This window comes from Sceloporus occidentalis, unplaced genomic scaffold (genome assembly GCF_023333645.1).
Source record: "Sceloporus occidentalis isolate IW3139 unplaced genomic scaffold, rSceOcc1.0.p SCAF_1, whole genome shotgun sequence".
Lineage (NCBI taxonomy): Eukaryota > Metazoa > Chordata > Lepidosauria > Squamata > Phrynosomatidae > Sceloporus > Sceloporus occidentalis.
Genome location: NW_028316981.1, coordinates 104,017,385 through 104,042,012, shown reverse-complemented (window position 1 = coordinate 104,042,012; position 24,628 = coordinate 104,017,385).

Here is a 24,628-nt window from a genome sequence, read left to right as displayed (position 1 = left end):
CTTGAATTCGTGGATTAAGAATGTGTGGATATGGACTATTTCAACCTAATGTGAAAGGATGTTTTTTACAGTTTTCTTCCTACTATTTTTATCCAGCATTCAAACATCCAAAAATATGGGGGGGGGGGGGGGGGAAATTCCCTACCAAAAAGCAAAACAAAACAAAACAAAACAAAAAAATTCACATGGATTTCTGACAGAATAATTTCCTGAGATACATTCTGGGATGTGAGAATATCAAGTGAAAACTGCTCAAAATTGTCACCTTTCTGGTTGCATTTGCACAGCAGAAATGATGCAGTTTGGCATGGCTTTAACGACTATCAGTCAATGCTGTGGAATTCTGGGATTTGTAGTTTTGTGAGATATTTTTCCTTCTCTGCCTGAGCATTCTGGTCCCAAAACTATAAATTCCAGGATTCCCTAGCATTGAGCTATGGTAGTTAAAGTAGAGTCAAACTGCAATACTGTATTTCTGCCAAGGAGATGCAGCCTAAGTTCCTTTTTTTGACCAGCTTTACTGAATAATAGGAAACCAAATTTTCACTCATAAAATTAAGATTAGTTACTTTCTTCAAACTCATAGAATCTGAAAGATCAAAGGAAAAGAAAGGGGACAGGAATTGTTTTTTGTAGACCACATACAATTTCACTGAGACTGTATCGTCAGAGCTGCTTTTGCACTACACAATTGTAGGGCAATGCTTCCACTGTAACTACCATGGTTCCATCCTATGCAATACTAGGATTTGTAGTTTAGAGAGGGGCATTTGGAATTCTAGTAAGAAAGTTGTAGTGCCCTCTCCCCAAACCTACAAAATCCAGGATTCCATAAAATGCAGCTGTAGCAGTTGAAGTGGAATCACAGTACTATAATTGTATTGTGCGCAGGGGCCCCAGGACTCAAGGAAAGCTAAAGTTTTAATTTAATTTTATTGTTATCCCTGTAGAGCATCATTTGAAATTCTTTTCAGTTGGGAGAAGCATTCAATAACAGCATTTTTGTATTTGTCTTCAGATTCTATCTGTGGTAGAAAATGAGACAGTTCAGAAAACAAAGATGTGGTAAAGAAAGATTTTCATCCAGTGGCTTCATGTACTCAACTGTTAAATGAAGGAGGGAGAAGGACTCCTACCCGAAAAAGACAGGCTAGAGAAGCAGCAGCAGCATCCCACTGCTATTCTATGAGAGCAGAACCCAGAGTGAGCCCTCAGTTTCTCTGCTGATCTCTTCCCTTCTTCCCCTCTCATTCATGATTCTCTTCTAAATTTCAAAGTGGGAATTTGAATTGCCATATGGCAGCTGTCCTATGGCATCCCACATTTGCATAACTCAGATTCAATCCAAACCTGAGTCAACAAATGGTTGGATATGAACTTGGCTGAAAGTAGACTTTCCAGAATTCATCAGGGTCAGTTTCTCCATCCTCTTAGACCAGGGCAGACATTTTGAATTTCTCCTACACATTTGCCATGAGATTTCCCTCATTTATTTCACTGTTTCTGGTGATCATCCATATTTAAACTTTACATCAGAAATGAACATCTTGTGGCTCACCAGAAACTGGACTACTAATCCCATCAGTTCTAAAATAGCCAATGGCGAGTGATGCTAGAAACTGTAGTCTAACAACTCAATTGCCCTCAGCTTTTATGTGGAATAACAGGGTACAGACTGAAGAAAAAATATTAAATAATAGCATATAGAGTGCCACAAACTGCCAATTCTTGCTTTAGAAGAACAAAAGGATTGTTTTTAGACTCAATTTACCATTTCAAATCTATCCATAAAACTACACAGAAAGTGTGAACCTCTTTTCCATGAGATGGGCTTCAAGTGAACACAGTTTTGGGGAGCATTTTTTTTTTTTAAAAAAATGCTCTTTTGTGTCATTTTGTTTCTAAAAGGACTTTTCATTGCACTCATTCCATTATGAGGCTCTTCTTTGCACTGTTTAAAACTGGGCTTTAGTAATTTGTTTCTTGTGCTCTTTCCTGTTTAGCCTTGTTATCCAAAACCAAAATGACCTAATGGGGTTATAAATGCTTTTAATGAACCACAGGAGGAACTCCACTAGTTCATATTAATGACTTTTCTAGTCCAGTGCCTTGTTCCTAAACTGGTCAACCAGTTGCACACAGGAAGACCACAAGAAGGACATGAGCATATGCATCCCTTCCAACATTTTACAGGTGAAAACTGGGACACATGGGGCCATGCACCATCACTGTAGACCAGATGACAAAAGACATTAATGAGGAACAACACACACACACACACTGAGAGGCTGCAGCATTTTGCTTCTGCCTGTGCCTACTGGGAAAGAAAATATTCTGCCCCACTTCTTCTTCCCCCTTCTGACTTAACTGAATGCCAACTGCTTTTACTCTTTTAGTTTGCAGTAAGCTGAGGGCAAAGCAGGAAACGTGAGAGGAGATGATAACTTGGACATTTTAAAAGCAGCTGAACAAGTGAAATTGCAGGGGATTAATTGGGATCCTCCCTGCCAACTCAGGACATTATTATTATTTTTATTAACCTTTATTTATAAAGCGCTGTAAATTTACACAGCACTGTACATACAATCTTTTTAATTGGATGGATCCCTGCCCTCAGGCTTACAATCTAAAAAGACACGACACAAAGGGAGTGGGGGTGGGGAGGGGGCATCTCTAGTAGGCTAATACATATAAAATACATAGCAATACAGGTTTAGATCTTACTTGTCTGGCAGATCTTTTGCAGTAGTTGCAGGGGGGCAGACTTCTTCTCCTGTTCCCTTATCTGTTGGAGTTCCCCAGGGCTCTGTTCTGGGTCCCCTTCTGTTTTCTCTCTACACACTGTCCTTAGGAAAACTCATCAGCTCTTTTGGCTTTTCCTACCATCTGTATGCCGATGACACCCAGCTGTATCTTTCTGCCCCTGACCTTTCTCCAAGGCTTGAACAGCAAGTTTCGTCTTGCCTTACAGATGTCTCGCAGTGGATGCGCCATCGGCGTTTGAAGCTCAACATGTCCAAGACGGAGCTTCTTGTCTTTCCTCCTAAGCCCAACCTTCAACACTCCTTTTCTGTCTCTGTGGACAACATTTCCATTCAACCAGTCCAGCAAGCCCGCAGTCTTGGTTTTATCTTTGACTCTTCTCTGTCATGTATCCCTCAGATCCAGACCACAGCCAAGGCTTGTAGATTCTTTTTGTACAATATTGCCAAAATCCGACCATATCTCTCCGCCTCTACTGCCAAGATCCTGGTCCATGCCCTAGTGATCTCACGACTGGATTACTGTTAACGTCCTCCTGGCTGGGCTTCCTCTTTCTCACCTCCGTCCTTTAATCTCTGTCCAGCATTCAGCTGCACGCATTATCACTTCCACCCACCGCTCTGACCACATCTCTCCTGTGTTGGCATCCCTTCACTGGCTCCCTCTCCCTTTCCGCATTCAGTATAAGCTCCTGCTGTCGACATTTAAAGCCCTCCATGGACTGGCCCCTCCTTACTTATCTGACCTTCTTTCTCCTCACCTTCCCACCAGGGCCCTCCGTTCTGGTAGTCAAGGGTTCCTGTCTCAGCCCAGGATTTCCTCTGCCTCATCCCGGATTCGCCCCTTTTCACTTGCTGCCCCTCACTCCTGGAACCTTCTTCCCCCACAAGCAAGAGCCATCACTTTTTTAACCAGCTTCAAAACGGATTTGAAAACCATCCTGTTCAGAGAAGCCTTCCCAGGCATTGCATAATTGTCGCTTACTATCTGATGTTCTTTTGTTGCCTGTTTATCGATCCATTTCCTGTATTGCTATGTATTGTATATGTATTATCCTATTTGAGAGTATGTATTTTCCCTGGAAAATGATTAACCATCCATTATGAAGCCAAGCCTTCCCTCCAGTCCATCTGCCTTGGTCCAGGCCTCGGAGGTAGAGAGGAACTGCTGGACCTCTTACCCTTTCCCTCCACCACTCCCTTCTCCTTCTGTGTCATGTCTTTTTAGATTGTAAGCCTGAGGGCAGGGAACCGTCTAAAAAGATTGCATGTACAGCACTGTGTAAATTTACAGCGCTTCACAAATAAAGGTTAATAATAATAATAATAATAATAATAATAATAATAATCAAATAGCAAGTGACAATTATGCAATGCCTGGGAACGCTGCCCTGAAGAGGATGGTCTTCAACTCCGTTTTGAAGCTGGTTAAAGAAGTGATGGCTCTTGCTTGTGGGGGAAGAAGGTTCCAGGAGTGAGGGGCAGTGAGTGAAAAGGGGCGAATCCAGGATGGGGCAGAGGAAATCCTGGGCTGTGACAGCAGACCAGAACGGAGGGCCCTAGTGGGAAGGTGAGGACAAATAAGGACATTTGGAGGGTATGATAATAATTAAATTATCTCGAATCTGGTAATGTCACTAAAGACATATATTTGTTATGCATGGTCTGTGTTTTGCCTGTGCATTTTCAAAATGAAACCTCAACTCTGCCACAACCGTGTCATGAAGTAGCCAAATAGTGTTACCTTTCTACCAAGGACCAGGCCAATCTGCCTTTTACTTTTCTGGCTTTGAATCTGAGCTTTATGTTTGATCTGCTTACAGCTATTTTTGAGCCTGCAATCCTATGCATGCTTACTTGGAAGCGAGTCCTGTGGGGATTGCTTGTGAATAAACATTCATAGGAACAAGCTGTAGCAGCATTAATATTTCTTCTAAGAGCAAGAGAAATAAAATCCTCTTTTCTCTGTTGTTTTCAGTGTATGATTAGTTTGATTTCTTTCTGATCCAAGATCATCGCAGTTCCTGATTTCCCACAAATTGAACAGATGGAGCCTTTAAGAAGGGACACATTTCATTAGAAGTCTTGTTAAGTAATGCTGTAATATTTTCATGAGATGGTTAAAACATCTGATGATCAAACGCCTACTTAAAAAAAATGACAAGTTTGGGCAAGTGCCAGAATATATAACATAGAATGCTAGGGGATTTTAACATGCAGTTTATAATCCATGAGATTTAGCATAGAGTTATTGATTGTTCCAGAGATTTTGATTAAACAACAAGATGGGAACCAGTTTAGGTGCGACTAAGACTTTGAATATTACTGGCACAGCACAAGAGAGTGGAATCAATTACTAGTAAGGCAAAAACCTGTAAGTAGTTACTTTCATATGTAAATGTGGGTGTGACAAAGCCACATTTTTCAAAAGAGCCTAAATTGGACCAATATTACTTCATTGGTGTAATGAGGAACTGTTTCTAGTTGCTTTCAAAGATCATCTTTAAAAGGCATTTTCATAGAAGTTAAGCAGCATTTTAGCAAACATAAAAGTTTTATGCCATTTTCTTAACAGTCCTAAGGGCATTGTCTCAGGCAATAACTGAAAGCAATGAAAAGTAATGCATGATGCAAAAAAATAATAATACAGCTATCTATCTGTTTTCATCATTACAACTAGTAACATAATTTTTTACACTGTGTAATGAGTAATAGAATGAGTTATTTTTTATATAAATTTTATTGGTTAAAAAAACAAAAAACACATAATACATACAAACACATACTACATACAAAACAAACACCAAGTAAACAACACATGGCAAAGTTTAAGCCTCCTAAAAAAAGGTTCACTAGTCTGTGACATTCTTATCAGTCCTAATCATTAATACATCAATAATATAGATAAAATTTCTATTTGCCGTTTGTATTCTTGTTATATTGACATTCTATCTTGTTTCTAACACCAAAAAGAGATTTTACTCTGTCTAAATTTAAAATATAATCTTTGTTAATTTTATCTCTGACCTTTATTTCTTTGTAAACTAAAATGTAAAATCGTTTATTTTCCTTTCAGCTTTGACAAATTCTATTAGCGGCATCTAACATTTTTTCTGTTTATTCCAGTCGTTTTCTCTAATCAAACAGGTAAGTTTGTCCATTTCTAAGTAGGTCATCAATTTCAGCAACCACTCATTCCATGACAGGTGCATTCTTCCTTTCCAATGTGCAGCAAAAGCTATTCGTGCCGCCGATATCATGTAAAACAAAAGTACACCAAATTTATCTTCTAATTGCGTATTGACTATCATATGTAATAAATAACATTTTGGTTCTAACTTAAATTGCCATCCTAGTATTTTTTGAATTTTTTCATGGATTTGATTCCAATATTTTTAGCAAAATCACAGTTCCACCAGATATGCAGAAAAGATCCCGGAGCTTTCTCACATTTCCAACATAATGGACTATTATTCTTATAAATTTTTCCGATTTTTGTGGGTGTAAGATACCACTGATTTTGCATTTTATAATAGTTTTCCTTAATTTCTACACATACAGTGTGTTTTAGCCTATTTCTCCATGTTTTTTCCCATTGTTCCAGGGGTTGTGATTCCTTTAAATCTTGGGCCCATTTAACCATTGAGGATTTCACAGTTTCCTCATACATTTCAATTTTTTTTAAAAAAACTTATATAATAACGACACTTTTTTGGGGTTGTTAGCAAAAATGATTTTATCAAAATCTTGGGCCCCCAGTTCTATACCTGTTAACTTACTATCATATGTATACCTTTCTTTAATTTGTCTATACATTTAAGGAGAGGCCCTCTGCACACATATCTTTTTGTGATTTAAATTTAAACACATTGGTCTCACTATCAATTGTGATCAGGTCTTTATAAGTTAACCGTCTCGTAGGATGCACGATGTCATTTCTATGAAAGGCCTCGTTTATCGACACCCCAAATGGCAATTTTTTTTATAAATCAATGGTTTAAATTTAAACCAAGCCTTAGTTAAAGGTTTCCGTATACAATGGTTGAAAAAGGTACTATTTACTTTGGATTTATCATAGAAAAGATAAGCATTTATTCCATAGATCAAATCTAATTTTCAGACTTGGTAAATCCATACCGCAACGTTTCATGTCGTCTTGCATAGTCTTGAATCTGACATGGGTTTTTTTACTACCCCAGATAAATTTACTAATTTCTCTATCCCATTGTACAAAGGGTTTTTCATTTAGAATAATCGGGATGGACTGAAACAAACAAAAAAAGATCTTTGGCAGAATATTCATTTTTACAGTGGCGATTTTTCCAAGCCAAGATAGACCTAACTTATTCCATCTTGATATATCATTTTTAATATTTTGCCAGACTTTTACATAATTATTCTTAAAAAGATCCACATTCTTTGTAGTTAACCAAATTCCCAAGTATTTTATTTTATTTTTTATCGTATAATTTGACCTATCTTCTAACAAATCTTTATCTTCTTTATTTAGTTCATTACCAAAATAGATGTTTTTTCCCAATTGACCATCAGTCCGGAGACATCTCCAAAGTGTGCCAAGATTTTATTCACATTAGATATATGTTCAGTTGGGTTTGACAGAGTAAGAATTAGGTAGTCCGCATATGCCTTCAATTTAGTCTCTTTGCCTTTAATTTTAATTCCATCTATATTATTATTCTTCCTAATGGTGGTAGTAAGTATTTCTAAGACCAAGATAAACACAAGTGGGGACAACGGACAGCCCTTTTTAGTACCTTTAAAGATTTCAATTTTTTCCCGATTTTTCTCCGTTTATTATCAAACTAGTTTGCTGTTTCTTATAAATTTGTCCAATCCATTCACAGAAGTTTTGCCTGAGTCCCATCTTTTTGATGGTGTCTTTTAAAAAAACCCAATTAACTCAGTCAAAAGCCTTTTCAAAATCCAAAAAGATTATAGCTAATTTCTTATTCCTTTTTTTGGGATATTCTATAATATCTAACAAGTGTCTTATATTACCTTTCATTTTTCTGCCAGGTAGGAATACTCTTTGATCTTGACTAATCCAGACCCTGAGGATCTTTTTCAATCTAGTTGCCAATATAGATGCAAAGATTTTCTAGTCAGCATTTAACAAGGCTATGGGATGATAGTTTTTTTGGATCCAACGTGTCTTTTTCTTCTTTGGAAATTAAAGTGATATTTGAATCAGACCAGGACTCAGGGATTTGTCCCCCTAGGATATTATTCAATGTGTTTTGTAACTGATATATCAATTCTTCTATAAATTTTTTATAGAATTCTGCAGGGAATCCATCAGGGCCTGTAGCTTTGCCACTCTTACTTTGTTGAATTGCGTCTCTAATTTCTTGAAGTGTTATTTCTCTATTTAGTGCCTGTTTTTGTTCCTCTGATATTTTAGGAATATCTTTTTTTCTTTAAGTAACTTACAATTTTTTCTTCTTTAATCTGAGTTTTCTTAAATAAGTGAGTATAATAATTGGCTATATATATATTGTGTGATCTGGAAATAATAATAATTAATTTGTTTTATTTATATACCACTATTCCAAATATCATAGCAGTGAACAGCAAGTAAGCTAATTAGCAAGTAAGCTAATTTGCCCCCAACAGTCTGTGTACTCATTTTAGCGACCTCGGAAGGATGCAAGCCTGAGTCGAGCTTGGGCCCTTTTGCTGGTCTTGAACTCGCAACCTTGTGGTTTTGAGTGAATGGCTGCAGTACAGGCATTTAACCACTGCGCCACCAAGGCAGGAGTGATTTGCATGTGTATTGTTGGTTGCTAATGGCAGTCCTCAGGGTATGAGGGTCTGCACAAGAGGACTAATGTCTGCTTGATTAGTGCTCATTGTCTGCTGGGAAACCCCTGACCCTGGGAGATTTCTCATTTGCATTTGTCTTTATCTTGCTATCTTTCAGGACTGCTAGCCAAACATTGTTTACTTTAAGGGATTCCTCTTTCCTGTTGAAATTGTCCATGTGTTTGTGGATTTCAATGGCTTCCCTGTGCATCCTGACATGGTAGTGGTTGGCATGGTCTAGAATTTCAGTGTTTTCAAACAGTATTTTAGGCCCAGGATGGTTTGTGGCATGTTCTGCTACTACTGATTTTTCTGGCTGGCCCAGTCTGCAGTGTCTCCAGCATTTGCTGGATTTACAAACCGATGAAGATAATCCAGCAAATGCTTTGCTCAGCCAAGGACCAGAGAGACCCGCTCACAGCCGCAGGAGTTTACCGCATACCATGCAGCTGCAGACAAGTCTACATAGGGACCACCAAATGCAGTGTGCAAACAAGAATCAAGGAACATGAGAGACACTGCAGACTGGGCCAGCCCGAAAAATCAGCAGTAGCAGAGTAACTAGAAAAATAACTAGAATGTACCGTAGTTATATAGTTAGAAAAGTAACCAGAAAATGTAAAAATGAAAAATGAACATTGTTCTTAATCCTTAAAGTTTGAAATACAACATCATCATACCCTCATTAGAAAATTGGTTCTGGTAAATCATTACAGGCGATAACATGATGTTTTACTTCTTAACTCTGAAAAGAGGCTTTGGGGTTCAAAGGTACTTGGCCATGCAAGCTCCTAATCCAAGATATACATGAGCTTGCTTTCATTAGTCACTGGTGAACTGGGTCACGTCTATACCAAGCAAGGGACCATTTACTCTGATTTCACTTTAAAATTTAGGGAGGGGTACATGGACCTCTCAGTCTGAGAGCTGTAGTTCTTCACCAAATTACAACCTTCTACATTACATAAGATGCAACCATGACAATGGTAGTAAAATTTCAGTGCTACAATCGTGTGCGAGAGCCAGTGTGGCATAGTGGTTTGAGTGTTGGACTAAGACCCTGGAGACCAGGATTTAATTCCCAACTCAACCATGAAACCTCCTGGGTGACCTTGGACAAGTCACTTGCTCTCAGTCTCAGGGGAAGGCAATCGCAAACCTCCTCTGAACAAATATTGACAAGAAAATCCTGTGAGAGGATAAGCGTAAGTCAGAAAACAGCAAAAAATTGTGCAGTGTGAAAGAGGACCATATTTCCAAGCCAAAGCTTTGGAACTTCAACACTGCAGGGGCAAACCTGTCTAAGCTCCACTTCAAAATGCTGAGGAATGCTACAATTTTTGAATTTCTGCCTGCTATGCAGCTGGGAAAGAAAACGGCAACCATGTTTCATCCCTTTACTGTGACGTGAGAGAGAAATGTATTCTTTTCTCACAACATGTTGAAGCCATATGGCACTGGCACTCACATGACTGGCTTGGCACATGGTTCTGCACTTGGCAGTCACAGAGATTGATTGAAAACCATGGCTGCCACATACAGTGAAGGTCACTCAAACAGACAGTGGCACATTCAAGCAGCTTTCTCCATAATACTGAAGACCCCATTTGAGACATCCCCTTAATCTTCCAGGTTCCCGTTCTCTATTCAGAAGTAGGAAGATTATTGTTGGCTTGAGCCTCAGTTGGGAATGGTGCAGTACTCCAGAGATTGTTGCTCTGCAACTCCGAGTGGCTTTAGCCAGCATATCCAGTAGTTAAAATTGTTTGGGGTAACAATCTAAACCCAGACTGCATTCTCACCCCAGAACCTGGGCTCTGTCTGCTTGAGCCAAATAAAATCTCCTCCTGCTGTTCCCATAGTGGTATGTCCAGATGTTTGAGGGCCCAATCCTTGGTTGTGGTACAAAGTATACTCCTTTAAAATGTTTAAAAAACAAAACTTAACAACACTCTTTTCTCTGGATCTTTCTGCAACCATCACGGCTGGGAGATGCTCATTGAGGTCAGAATGAGGTGACCAACCATATGATCAACACCTTATTCTGACCTCAGAGTGAATGATTTGCACCAGCAGCAGCGCTGCCAGGCAATACAGCAGGATGCTTGTGCAAACAGTTGTACAGCATCACAACAGAGTGTCCAAAGTAATTGGGGGATGATGGAAAAGCTTGGGATCAGAGTATTCAGGGCTGCTCCTAGAGTATTCTGGCCTGTGAAGACCTGGCCAGGCAGATTACAGAACTTGTCTGGAAATGGTTTCCAAAGTAGAGATGATTAACTAGTCATTCATTTTTACTTTCCTCCCATAAATTGTGTCAGACACTATTTGGGGGAGGGGAGGAGACATTTTATTTTTTCTAATGGTGTGTGTGTGTGTGTGTGTGTGTGAGTGTGTGTGAGTGAAGGGGAAAGGGTCATTCAACCCTTTTCCAGACACTGCATGGATGGAAGACAGGTACAGTACTTCTCATTCCACATTTGTTCCAACCTACAGTGCGTAGCAGTCATATTGAGTCCCCTTTAGAGGTCATGGGCTCAACAGCTGTATGACCTCTAAAGGTCAACAGCATATATCCCAGGTAAAGTATTAATATGTTCCTTTCTAATGTTTCATTTAATATGCACTTAAGATGCCTCAATATGGCTTCTTAAAACTTATTGGATTAGGGGTAACAAAGAAATCTTACTCATTGTGCAAAACTCAGCTGGCATTACTTGTTGCCGCTTTTATTTATCTGTTTTGGAAACATGTTATGCCATTGCTACTCCAGGAAGTAAAGTCATAATCACTTGTAGCATGTTGGTTCCTAACTGATCTGAGACTACAACACCAGCAGTGAGAACAGTTGAGGTTCTTTCACACTGCATAAATATAGCACCATGATTCCACCTGATCTGCTAGAGCAATAGCCTATGAATTCCTGGGATTTGCAGTTTAGGGAAGGACACTTAGAATTCTCAGCCAGAGAGCTCCTCTAATGCCCCTGACCAAACTATAAATCTCAGGATGCCTTAAGAAATAGCTGCAGCAGTTAAAGTGGAATCATACTGCTTTAATTTTATAACATGAAGGGGCTCCTAGTCTTCAAAAACTGAATATCTTCCCCTTATTGTTAAAGATTATATGCATGTGATCAAGTCAATAGTCCTCTACTGGGACATATTGATGATAGTATTTTAGTGAACAAATGAGGTAGGAGGGATATGTACTGGTGTTGCCCTGATAAAATAGAACACATGTTAGTATGACAATTTTATGAAGACTTGCCTGTAAGTTCCCCATGAATAACAATTCAGTGTAATTTGATAGCTTTTTCTAGTCAATGTACTTTCAAACCTTGGTTACTGGCTTTGAACCTCATTCATACATTTTTCTCAGTTTGGAAAGGGAGATGTTGCTAGCAAGGCAATCAGTAAGCTGGTAGTCTTTCAATTGCACATTTTGAAATGGCTCAACAGTCCTTTGGCGATGGGCTGGGCCGAGTTAACAAACCACTTACATCCCTGCTTAATGTTAAGTACATGAGCCATCTTAACTGAAGCCAGTAGACGTACTTTGTGGACTGGTGTAGGGAACTTGATTAATCAATGACTTGCAGCAAAACATCCAACGGCTACTTGGAATGAATCAATACAATTCTGTTAAAACTTTGGTGAAAAGGGCAGTGTTTCCCGATATTAAATGGAAAGGAAGTAGTTTTCCGACTACTTGATGGTGTTAGCATTCAGAACACGGACTCTCTCTGCCACACACATTGAGAGATCAGAATCTGTACGCATTTTCTTCTCTGTAATATTTAAGCTTTGAGGATGGGTAAAAGCTTAAGATGATCCTATTAGCCTCAAGAATGTAGGTAATAATTCCCTTAGCAGCTGGGCAATAAGAAAGAATAGGGATTAGAGAACAGGGTGAAAATGAAGGAGTTCTGTGTGGCTTAATGCGAACAACTTGTGTGTGTTCATTATCCTACATCTGTCTTTCAAATATTCAATAGTATATACTAGGAAACAACTCTGGGCAAATAGAAGGAGAAAATAAATTTGAGGTATGCCTCTATTATTCATACAGAAAGCCTAATTGTTGAGAGTTCCCCCTGGCAGGACCTGCTTTGCTATTAGGCAGAGACACTTTAAGCAGCTGATTTTTGGTTTTTATAAAATGACAGCAAATTATTCACATTTGTATTGCTGTTCTTGTTGTTTTACTATACGAGAGGGAATGAGATGTTCATAAGAGTTTTTGCCAAAGAGTCTAAAATAACTTCAACATGTAACCTGTTTTGTGTGTTGTTGGTTGTGGGAGGGCTGGATTCTTGCTTTTACTTTATTCATTACTTTGTTCATTCTACAGGTCATTACTTGTCACTTTTGCTGCAGTACAGAAGGCTGACTCTCCAGTTTACCTGTAACATACAAGTTACCATTACTGTTACTACTGTAGCACTGAAAAAGAGAGGGTGCTCCCAAGTGGCCAATTCAGATATTGTACCTTGCAAATTCTAAGAACAAAACTCCAGAAGACATTATAAACCAATGCTTCTTGGCTGCAACATGAAGCATCAACATGTTTCCTCCTCCCATTGCTTGCACTGAACCAGCATATGCACTGAATAAGGAATAATGGACAGAATAATGAACAGCCAACCTGTTCCTATTCTGCTGAAAAGTAATGAACTTGACCATGTCTGGTGTGTGTGTGTGTGTGTGTGTGTGTGTTTTGTGCCTTTAAGTAATTTTCGACTTATGGCTCCTCTAAAGAGAACCTATCATCAGGTTTTCTTGGCAAAATTTGTTCAGAGGAGGCTTGTTATTGCCTTCCCTTGAGGCTGAGAGAATGTGACTTGCCCAAAGTCATCTAGTGGGTAACATGTATGAGCTGGAATTGAACTCTGGTCTCCAGAATCCTAGTCCAACACTCAGACCACTACACCATACTAGCTCTCAGCCATATCTGTTATAGGTGAAAAACTAACTCCATTCCAGCAAGTTAAAAAGCAAACAAACCAAAAACAACTCACAGTAAATAAAAAAGTAATGTGTAGAAAAATGATTTTGTTCCACAGGAAAGCTTCCACCTTTAAGAATTCATGCACCTGAGCCCTGATCGGGGACGGCTTAGCGCTGAATGATGGCATTGGGGCTACCTTGAGGACAGTGTGGCACATGATAATAATAATAATAATAATAAGTTTTATTTATATATATCCCGCCTCTCTCTGGAGTGCAGCTTTGGTGCAGCTTTTGGACTCTTAGGATGCATGCATCATTGAAACAGCATACCTCCAAAGTGACCCGAAGCAGCTTTATGTTAGCCTGTCTGTATGGGGCCAATGTTATGTACGTAGTATTATGATTCCACTTTGCTATGATTCTGTCTTGTCCAATCCTGAGATTTGCAGTTTTTCCCTGACATAGAAGGCTAAATATCCCACAAAAATAGGAATCCCAGAATTACATAGAAATAAACCATGGCAGTGAAAGCTGTATCAGACTGCATTAATTCTGCAGTGTAGATGCAGCCTTTGTTCTTGATCATTGTTTGGGCATGACAGCAGCCCTGTGATTTATCGTGGGAACATCTCAGACCCCAATGCAATGGGACAGAGCTTATATTGTCAAAACAGGATTGCATCTGCTCATATACAGGGAGGCCCATAATATCCCATCATTCATCAGCTACCCTCCTAAGGAGGACAAGATTGTTCCAGAAGAGAAACAAGTAAAGAAGTAAGAACTGGAAGCTGGAAAAAAACCCTCAAGAACAGAAGTGGAGTGCTTAAAATGAAATCTATTCTCTTGCAAATGTAGACACAAATAGATCATTTTCTTAGAACAGTTTTGACTTTGAGATGAAATAAAGTGTAATATACCTTGAAATATAGAACAGAGATGCTTTGGGGTGAAGGAGCAGAGAGGTGCATCTGGTAGACTTCAAACAAATATTGTGGCAAGTAAATCCATATCCAATCTACACAAAATTGAGTTGGTAAGGAAGCTTTTGATGTTGCTGAAGTGCTAAACAAAACTGCCTCAACTGAAAGATTATCTATTAAGATTTTTAGTTCAGCTTTGGTGTTTGGTGACAAAAAGACTGTTTCTTGTCTAGTGAGTGTTACATAATAATTGCAGTGTGCTAAAGAATACACTTCTCTAATAGCAAATTAATGTATTTTTTATCAAACTGTCCTCCCCGAGCCATTCTTAAGAAAACCACAAGATTAAAAGTCACCTTGTAACCCAGATGATGTTGAATTTATTCTTCTGTCCATATACAAGAAAAGGAACATATATATCCATTTTGGGGGAACTAAAGAGTTTTTTCTCTTTTAAATGGACCCAGTTCTAAACTCTCTCTCTCTCTCTCTCTCTCTTTGCCAAAATTAGTCTGCAGCTCAACAGCAGAGGCTGCTGTTCAGTTTTGCATTACTGAACCTCTGGAGAAAGTACTGAAATGGGTTTTAAGCATGGTAAATTTATGCATTCAAAAATAAATGGAATAGTGTCTGTTTTGTACCCATTTTGATGAATTACTGTTGTGTCACTATTATTATTATTATTATTATTATTATTATTACAATTTATTTATAAAGTGTAGTAAATTTACACAATCCTGTACATAATCGATTAAGTTAAAAATAAAGACCTGCCTGAGGTGTACAATGTAAAGTAAACAATAATAAGGATACATGTTAAAATACAACTGAAAAATATATTGGAAAGTAGGTTAAAATAAAGGTAGCCTATCAATCACATTGTGTCTTGGAATGCTCTCCTAAAAAGAGTTGTCTTCAATTCAGCCTTGAATCTGGTTAAAGAGATGATGGTCCCTGCTTGTGTGGGAAGGAGGTTCTAAAAATAAGGGGCAGGATGTGAGAAGGAACAGACCTGAGCTGAGGTGGTGGAAAACCTTGGATGAGATAGCAGTCCTTAATTACTAGACCATAGGGTGCGAGGAGGAAGGTAGAGGGAAACCAGCACTGATAAGTAGGGAGGGGCTAATCCATGCAGAGCTTTAAAAGTTGCTAAAAGAAGCTTACAAAAAGGAAGTGGGAGCCAGTGAAGGGATGACAGCAAAGGGGTGATGTGGTCAAAATGGTGAGCAGAACAAATGATGCAATCAACTAAATGTTGAAAGGAGATTAGGGGACAAAAGTGGAAAAGAGGAAGCCCCATCAGCAGGAGGTTACTGTAATTCAATCTTGAGACCATCAGCACATGAACCAGCACAAGATGGCAGTAGATGCTGAAAGAAAGAGTCTGACTTTTGCAATATTGTAAAGAAAGAATCTACATGATTTCACTGTGGCTTGGATCTGGGAAATAAATGATACGGAAGAATAAAAAATAAAACTGAGACCACCGGCTTCCTGAACCAGTTGACTATGGATATTGTTGATTGAAATAGAAAATGAATATTGCACAGTTGGACTAGGAAGAAAGACAAGTAGCTCGATCTTACCCAAGTTAAACTTTAAACGGCAGTGAAGCATCCACTCAGAAATAGTTGCAAGACAAGATGATACTTGCTGTTCAACAGCTGGGGAAATTTCTAGCATTGACAGATAACGCTGAGTGTCATCGGCGGACAGATAGTACTAAAAGCCAAATGAGCTAATAAGATTACCTAAGGACAAGGTATAGGGAGAAAAGAAGAAAGGACCCAAAATGGAGCCTTGTGGGACTCCAACAGACAACAGAACAGATGATGAAGCCTGGTCTCCTGTAACCTGTAACCACCATGAAAGATCTGTCAAACAGATAAGAGTTAAATCAGTTGAGGATAGAATCCGCAAACCCGAGGTCATGGAGTATGTCAACCACTAGACAGTGATCAACGGTGTCAAAGGCCACAGAGAGATCAAGGGAACAACAACAGTGTAAAGGCCTTTAGCCTTGGCCTGCAAAAGATCATCTGTGATCTCAATGAGAGCTCTCTCTGTAAAGGGACATGAGTGAAAGCCGGACGGAAAAGGATCCAGAATAGAGTTAATGCCCAGAAACTCAAGACAGTGAGAATATACGACATGTTCCAAGATCTTGGAAAGAAAGGGAAGAAGAGAGATAGGATGATAACTGGACAGAGAAGATGGGTCAAGGGATGATTTTTTTTTTCAAGACTGGAGAACCTAGAGCATGTTTGAAGACAGGGAAAAGAACCAGTAGAGAGAAAAAGGTTAACGATGTAAAGAAGTCAAGACAGAAGAGAGGGGGCAACAGAGATTAGTAGACAAGTAGGAAATGGATCAGGAGAACACGTAGCAGGTTTGGAAGAGATCAACAGCTTAGATAATCCATCCAAAGAGACAGGAGAAAATGCAGAAACTTATTTAGTTGTAGATGATGGAGGGTTTATAGTAATCAGAGAGTCAGGAGAGCCAAGAGAAGAATAGATGATAGCAATCTTGGTAAGAAAATATGTGGCGAAATCATTAGGAGAAAAGAAACTGAAGGGGAGGAAGGTTTTAGCAATGAATTAAAAATCGAAAAAAGATGCTGAGGGCGGCGCTCATTGGAGCTAATCAGAGATTTATAGAAATCTTGTTTTGCCATAGACAAAGCATGCACAAAGGAAGATAAAATAAATTTATAATGAAAGGAAGTCAGCCCATTCCCTGGTCGTTTTCCATAAATGTTCGGCTAATTGAGAGCAGGAATGGAGAAACCAAACAGTGGAGGTAAACCAGAGCTGTGGATTAACAGAGGAAGAAGATGCACATACTGAAATAGGGGGGAAACTATCAAGAGTTGCTGAAAGAGCTGAATTATGTGAAGAAATAGCAAAATTCAGAGAGTACCCTAGCTTTAAAGAGGATAAGGAAGAATCTAGTGCCTGACTGAAGCTCTCGAGGTTAACAGACTGGAAGTCACGAAAATGGCGATTTGAGGAAGAGCTGGGTTATGAGTGAGAACAAAGGAAATTAAATAGTGATCGGATAGGGGAAAATCACTTGCCACATAATCAGAAATAACACATTTTTAGTGAGAACTAAATCAAGACAGTGACCAGCAGAATGAGTAGGAGAATTAGAATAAAATTTTAATAAAGTTCTTACTGGAGGCCAAATTTTCACCACCATCTGCACTAAGCCTAGAATTTTTTTTTTAAATTAAGACCTCCCTAAACTTGAAGTTCTGGATTTTATATTGGGGGTTTTGAGGCTATGAGGAGGTCTGTGTCTACCCCCTCCTAGTCTTAGCATATAGTCACCATGTCTAGAAGCACTGAAAGCCTTATCCACCATGTAATTGTCCAGTTTCCTTTTAAAGAAATCCAAGTTTGCCATGGAAATACCTGTCATGGTTTAGATTCTGTTTGCAGACACTCATCCTTTTGTTTGTTTAGGGCAGTGATTCCCAAACTTGGGTTCTCCAGATGTTTTGGACTTCAGCTCTCAAAGTTCCTGTCTGCTGACCAATCTGGCTGGAGCTTCTGGGAGGTCAAGTCCAAAATGCCAGGAAGACCAAAGTTTGGGGATCATTGGTCTAGAGTGTTCTACCATTCAGCTCCATTGGTTGGCCCCAGGTTCTAAGATTATGAAACAGTTAAGCTTATCACACAGACCTTGGAACGGGTCTGTCACAGTACAAAAGGGAGCGGGATGGGAGCAGGAGGCGGCATAGAACGCAGTTTACCGCACAGGAGAACGCCGCCGCTGCTACTGGAAGTTCCCATTCTGTTCCAGATGCATTTCCCAGGGACTGATTTTCAGGAACGCTCCTAAACAGTTCCTGAAAATCAGCCCCTGGGGAACACATCCAGAATGGAATAGGAACTTTCGGTGGCATTGGCGGCATTCTCCTGTGGGGTATGATGTGTTCTATGCTGCCTCCCATTCCCATCCCGCTCCTTTTTGTAATGCGTCAGGCCCATTCCAGGGCCTGTGTGATAAGCTTAAGTGTTTATGTGTGTGGGGTGGGAGGGGAGACCAGCATTTTAGTTTCTTCACAGCACCTGTAGTTTATATGTTACCATTTTTAAAATAAATAAATAAATGAATACAAAGGATAAAATCTAGCCATATTTCAACAGTTTTTCTTGAGGAGGAAAAGAGCCATTGAATGGGTATTCTAGCAAGCTCAAGACTGATACATAAACATCTCTTTTCCTCACTGAGCCTGGAGCATCCATTTTACAGATGCAGGGATACAATAGCCAATGCACTGGGCAGATATATATATGCTATTTGTTTCTTCTTTCATTTTCCTTCTGGGGTTCTTCCACACTATAAGTGACAGCTTGACAGCAACATCCCACGAAATCATGGGATTGGCAGTTGAATAATCAGCCTGAGAGCTCCTCTGGTGCCTCTAAAAGAATTACACAGCCTGGGTTCCATAGGATGAAGTTATGCCACCTAAAATGGAATCATAGAGCAATAACCCAACCACAACCCTAACCCTAACCCTAACTGTATCCTAATCCTAACCCTAGTATTTGGGATTTTGATTCAAGAGATATTGAAAATATTGAAGAAGAAACCTGAGCTCTTTTTACTGGGGCTGTTAGATGAGCAAATTGAGACTACCATATATACTTGACTATAAGTCGACCTCATGTTGAAGGCAGGTTTTGGTGCCAAAATTATGGATTTTGATATGACCCATGGATAAGTCAAGGGGAAAATTTAGGGGCATGTAACAAAGGATGTAAAGAATGGAAAAAAGGAAAGCAATGCCAAAGAACTTACAAAATTCCAGCAGGCCTAACTATTTGTGTTCACACTAAAGGCTATGTGTATGACAGAGTAGACAGGGGTCAGTACTTACAGTACTGATTACACTCTTGTCTTTCACCAGGGGGATGGTTCCTTTTTAAATAAGAGTTAAAGTGCAGCACTTACATTGACCTGTAGATAAATCAACTCAGGTTTTTTAGTCCATTTTTCACTAAATGTTTTATACATATGTATGAGTATATACATGAAATATGGGAGAATTAAACAATATATGATCATGAATGTGAGACTTATGTATGTGTAGAAATGGAAGGACAAGACGACCTTGACAAAAGAAGTATTGAAACTGTATGACCTAGCAGAGATGGTAAAGTTGCCTGCCTTAATTAGACAGAAATCCTTGATTAGTTTAAAGAAAGACTGGGAACCAGTAATTGCTTTCTTAAAGATACAATGTTCTATAGTTGGATTTGAAAACTAGTAGGATTAATAAATTTACAGCGCTATATAAATAAAGGTTAATAATAATAATAATAATAATAATGAAGAGTAGAAACTAAAAAATAAGAGACTGATGAGGGAGTTAGTCAAATATCATGTCATGTATAGCCACTGGTTGAAAAATTGGAAGTCACTGTTACACCCCCCCTTTTTTTTTAATTTTAGTAAATTTAGCTGTATGTTTGTAAATTTACATTTTTATATGTTTATTTTTATTATTTATTCCGTATTTTCATTATATGTAGTTTTATAGTATATTATTTTTTAAAATAAAATAATATTATTTGAAAAAAATCTGTGAAATTTGCGGGGCCCAAGATACTATTGATCATAGCTGCTGTACATTTTATTTTGTAAATATGACACTGTGCCTTTTTAAAAATATTATATTATTTATAACATTGCAGGAGATTTACAGGTATCCATAAGCACATAAATAGTAAGTCCCATGTGATGCATTAACCTTTCTATATCAATCAGTATTTTAAATGATCAACAACAGTGATGTGATTTCTTCCATGACTAGGATACTGTTGCCTAAATGATTTTGTGTTGCCTTAGCGAATTCCTCTGAAATTAAACAAGCAAGGTTTTCTTTTCACTTGTAGTTTTATGCAGAGAGCAGTCTCTAGAGCAGACCTTCTTTGTCTGGTGGAGGCAGAGGGCGATGTTTGTTACCTTTCCTCATTTTGTTCAATCCATAACCCAATTCTTTGGGGAAACTGCTTCGATGGTGGTAGTCTGTGACAGTTCTGTTTGCCATTTGTCTGTGCACCTCATTAGTTTGATTACATGGAGCAGTGCCTGGGCTGTGTTGCCTAAACGCATGAAGAGAGCTTTCAAAGGAATTTGTCGGATGTAATTAAAAATCAGTGAGCAAAATTCTGGAGAAAGATAAGCAAACAAGTCCCAGGACTTAAAGTGCTTAACTCTGTGTCCAAATCTAATTGACCTTAATAAGGCTTATAAATGTGTTTAGTTTGGTCTGCATGTCCTCCGTGTATATTTTATAAGAAGTCAACCAGATTTTTTTTTTTCAGGGTGACTGTGCCTATAGTTCCATGGAGGATGCATGCATGGCAGTGGGAAAGGAAGTAAGCACAAACAGGAAAAGAATCCCTTCCACTACATAAGTGAGGAAAATCCTTGCAAAGACTATCTGCAATGTAGAAATAATCCAGTTTGACACTGCTTGAACTGCCATGGCTCAGTGTGATAGGATTCTGGGGACTGTAGTTTTGTGAGCCATGGAGCCTTTTCTGTTGGAGGGCTCTAGTGCCAGGATTCCAATGCATGGAGTCAAGGCAGTTAAAGTATTGTCAAACTGGATTATTACTGCAGTGCGGATGCAGCCTAAGACTGATTAAACTCAGGTTGCATCATTCCCAGTATGTTAAAATAGCGACCAGAAAACTCAGTGTGGTAGCATCAGTCCTCATCTCGTTTCATGACCTGTATGCTTTGGGAACTGGAACAGAATGGGGGGAAAAGTGATAAGGTCCTTAGAGATGTCTCATCCACAGGGTCATCATGAATCAATGTCGACTCAAAAACAGTTAACACTTAACATTGACATCACTGCTCTTAGTGAAGTTTGTCTCCATGAGGAAGGCAGCCTTGAAGAACATGATGCTAGCTACACACTCTATTAGTCTGGCAAACACAAAACTGAAAAACATCTTTCAGGTGTAGGCTTTATGATCAAAAACTCCATTGCCTCCAAACTCGAAACATTGCCAACAGGACATTCTGATCGCATTTTCTCCTTACGCCTCCCACATGTTGTTCTCTTCAGTATATATGCCTCAACTATGCAAGCCGACCCTGTCGAGAAAGACAAATTCTACTCAGACCTACGCCACCTTATAAAAAAAGTCCCTGCTGAAGACAAAATCATTATCCTTGGTGACTTCAATGCCAGAGTAGGAAAGAAGCCTGTAAAGATGTTTTAGGCAAGCATGGTGTTGGAAACTGTAATGATAATGGACACCTCCTGCTAGAGTTTTGTGCAGAACAGCAGTTGACTATTACAAACACTATCTTTCAGCAGAAAGATAGCTTGAAGACAACCTGGACGCATCCCCAATCCAAACACTGGCACCTCATTGACTATATCCTAGTGCGCCAGAGAAATATTCACGATGTCCGTGATACCCGAGTGATGCTCAGTGCAGAATGTCAAACAGATCATCGCCTCGTAAGATGTAAGCTTCATTTTAAGTTTAAACCTAAGAGGGGTGGCATCCTAAAGAGGAGACTTCAAGTCAATCTTCAACAAGCTGCCATGAGAGACAACTTCCAGGCAAATTTGCAAACAAAACTTGAAGACCATCTTGTAGACTCTTCTCCTACAGCACTTTGGCAACATATCAAAAAAAGCGTCCTGCAATCTGCGGAAGAATCCTTAGGGTTCTCCCTCAAGAAAAAACAAGACTGGTTTGATGAAAACAACCAAGAGATCCAGGAGCTGTTGGCAAAGAAGAGAACTGCTCATCAGACACACCTCGCCCAGCCATCTTGCCATGTAAAAAAAGCAGCCTTTCGCCTCCTATGTAGTCAGCTCCAACAAAAACTCTGAGACATTCAGAACAAGTAGTGGATCAATTTAGCAGAAAAGACACAACGTTGTGCAGATTTGGGTGATTCCAGAGGATTTTACAAAGCTCTTAAAGCAGTTTGGACCTACATATCAGATCCAAAGCTCCGTATATAGTACAGATGGTCAAACACTAATTACAGATAAAGCCTCCATTCTGAACCGATGGGCTGAACACTTTCAAAGTCTCTTCAGTGCCAACCGTGTAGTCCAAGGCTCAGCTATTCAACATAGGACACAACAACCGATGAAAAAGGAATTGGACATAGCTCCCACTTTGGAAGAAACCCTTAAGGCCATACAGCAGATGAAAAAATGTAAGGCAGCTGGGATTGATGGAATTCTAACTGAAGGTTGGAAACATGGAGGTCATGTATGTGGCAGGCGCCTGGACTTTTATTATCCCACCGCTGCCACCAAATATGTAACAACTCTTTATGCACTACCACCAAATATAATTGATGACAGTACCCTGTTTAAAACTCAGGTTCACAGTGGCGCGTTACAGATGCATACAAAGTATGCATGGAGCGCGTAGAAAATGGCAGCGCCCTAGACACATGAGTGCCGCCATGACTACGTCATGACCACGCCGCCTTCAAACGGGGTGATGCAGAAGTGATGTAGTGGGACTGCGCGAGGGCACCTGGGGCGCCCTTTCCGCGGCCCCAGAAGGAACTCCATTTCGGAGCTCCTTCCACAATTTGCGTCGCTGGTGCAGCCTCTACATGGCTGTGCCAGCGACGCAAATGAGAAAAGGACCGAGCGGCCCCTTTCTCTGCATCCTCGCCGCCGTCAGGCATGAAGCCCAAGGACACCCCTTTCCAGGCTGTGGGGAATCAGCCTTTTGCCGCTTTCCTGCAGCCTGGAAAGTGGCGGATCGGGGCTCAGAGTCTGCCGCTGTGGCAGCTGAGGCCCCGATCTCGTGGGGAAAGGGCCAGTTACAGGCCACCCCAAACGGGCGGTCTGTAACGTGCCAGTATTATATAATATAGTAGCGTGGATATACTATATATGGCCGACAAGCCTTTAGATAAAACAAAATATGAACTTTATTGAACAAAGGGTTTGAACAGATATGACTTGAACTGAATGGCATTAAACAGCTGTTAGTTCAGGCACAGGTTACTTCATTACATTTGTACTCTTTACTTCGTTACTGTTTTTCCTCTTTCCCCAGATATTCTTTAACCACCTCAGGACTTCCCTGTCCCTCTTTGGGCAATTCTTATGACTAACTCAGCCACCAAGGCTATTGTATCCTGCAGGATAATAACTAACTGAAACCCTCTTCCAGAGTTCAGTTATCTCTCGAGTCTCTCAATTTCAGACTCTAATTCTATCACTGTCCGTCACTGGACATAACAGGCCCTTCTTGGTCTCAAACCAAACCCTAACGGTCTCCCAACTGTCAACATTCCAACTGCCAAAACCAACGGACGCATGGAATGTTCAAAGGTCCCACATTCTATTGGCTGGACCTCAGCTGCCTTCTGATTGGTCAGCTGGGTGTTCTCTGCATCACAATGTACTCTATACTAAATTCCACAATCTCCTTGTGAGTTGCTGGGAAAAAGGTGAAATGCCATCAGATCTCCGAGATGCAGTCATCATCACCCTATACAAGAAAAAAGGAGCAAAATCCGATTGCTCAAACTATCAAGGTATAACACTGCTCTCCATCAATGGAAAAATCCTTGCAAGGATACTCCTGAACAGATTAGTTCCTGCTATTGCAGAAGAACTTCTGCCTGAAAGCCAATGCGGCTTTAGAGCTAATAGGAGCACTACAGACATGATATTTGCCCCTAGACAACTGCAAGAGAAATGTAGGGAGCAGAACAAAGGACTATGTAACATTTGTTGACCTCACGAAAGCCTCCAACACTGTGGGTAGAAAAGGTCTGTGGCAGATCCTGTAATGACTAGGATGCCCCCCTCCCAAATTCCTCAAAATGATTATCCTGCTACATGAAGGCCAGCAAGGTGAAGTCAGATATGGAGACGCTCTCTTGGAGCCCTTTCTAGTAACTAATGGTGTGAAACAAGGTTGTGTTCTCACTCCAACTCTATTTACAATCTTCTTCAGTATGATGCTCCAAAGGGGTACAGCAGATCTCGAAGAAGAAGACGGCATTTATATATGCTACCATACTGATGATAGCCTGTTTAACTTAAGCCACCTGAGGGCTTGCACTAAGACTCTAAACTATCTAGTCTATAAGCTGATTTTTTTGCTGACGATGCTGCCCTCGTTGCCCATACGGA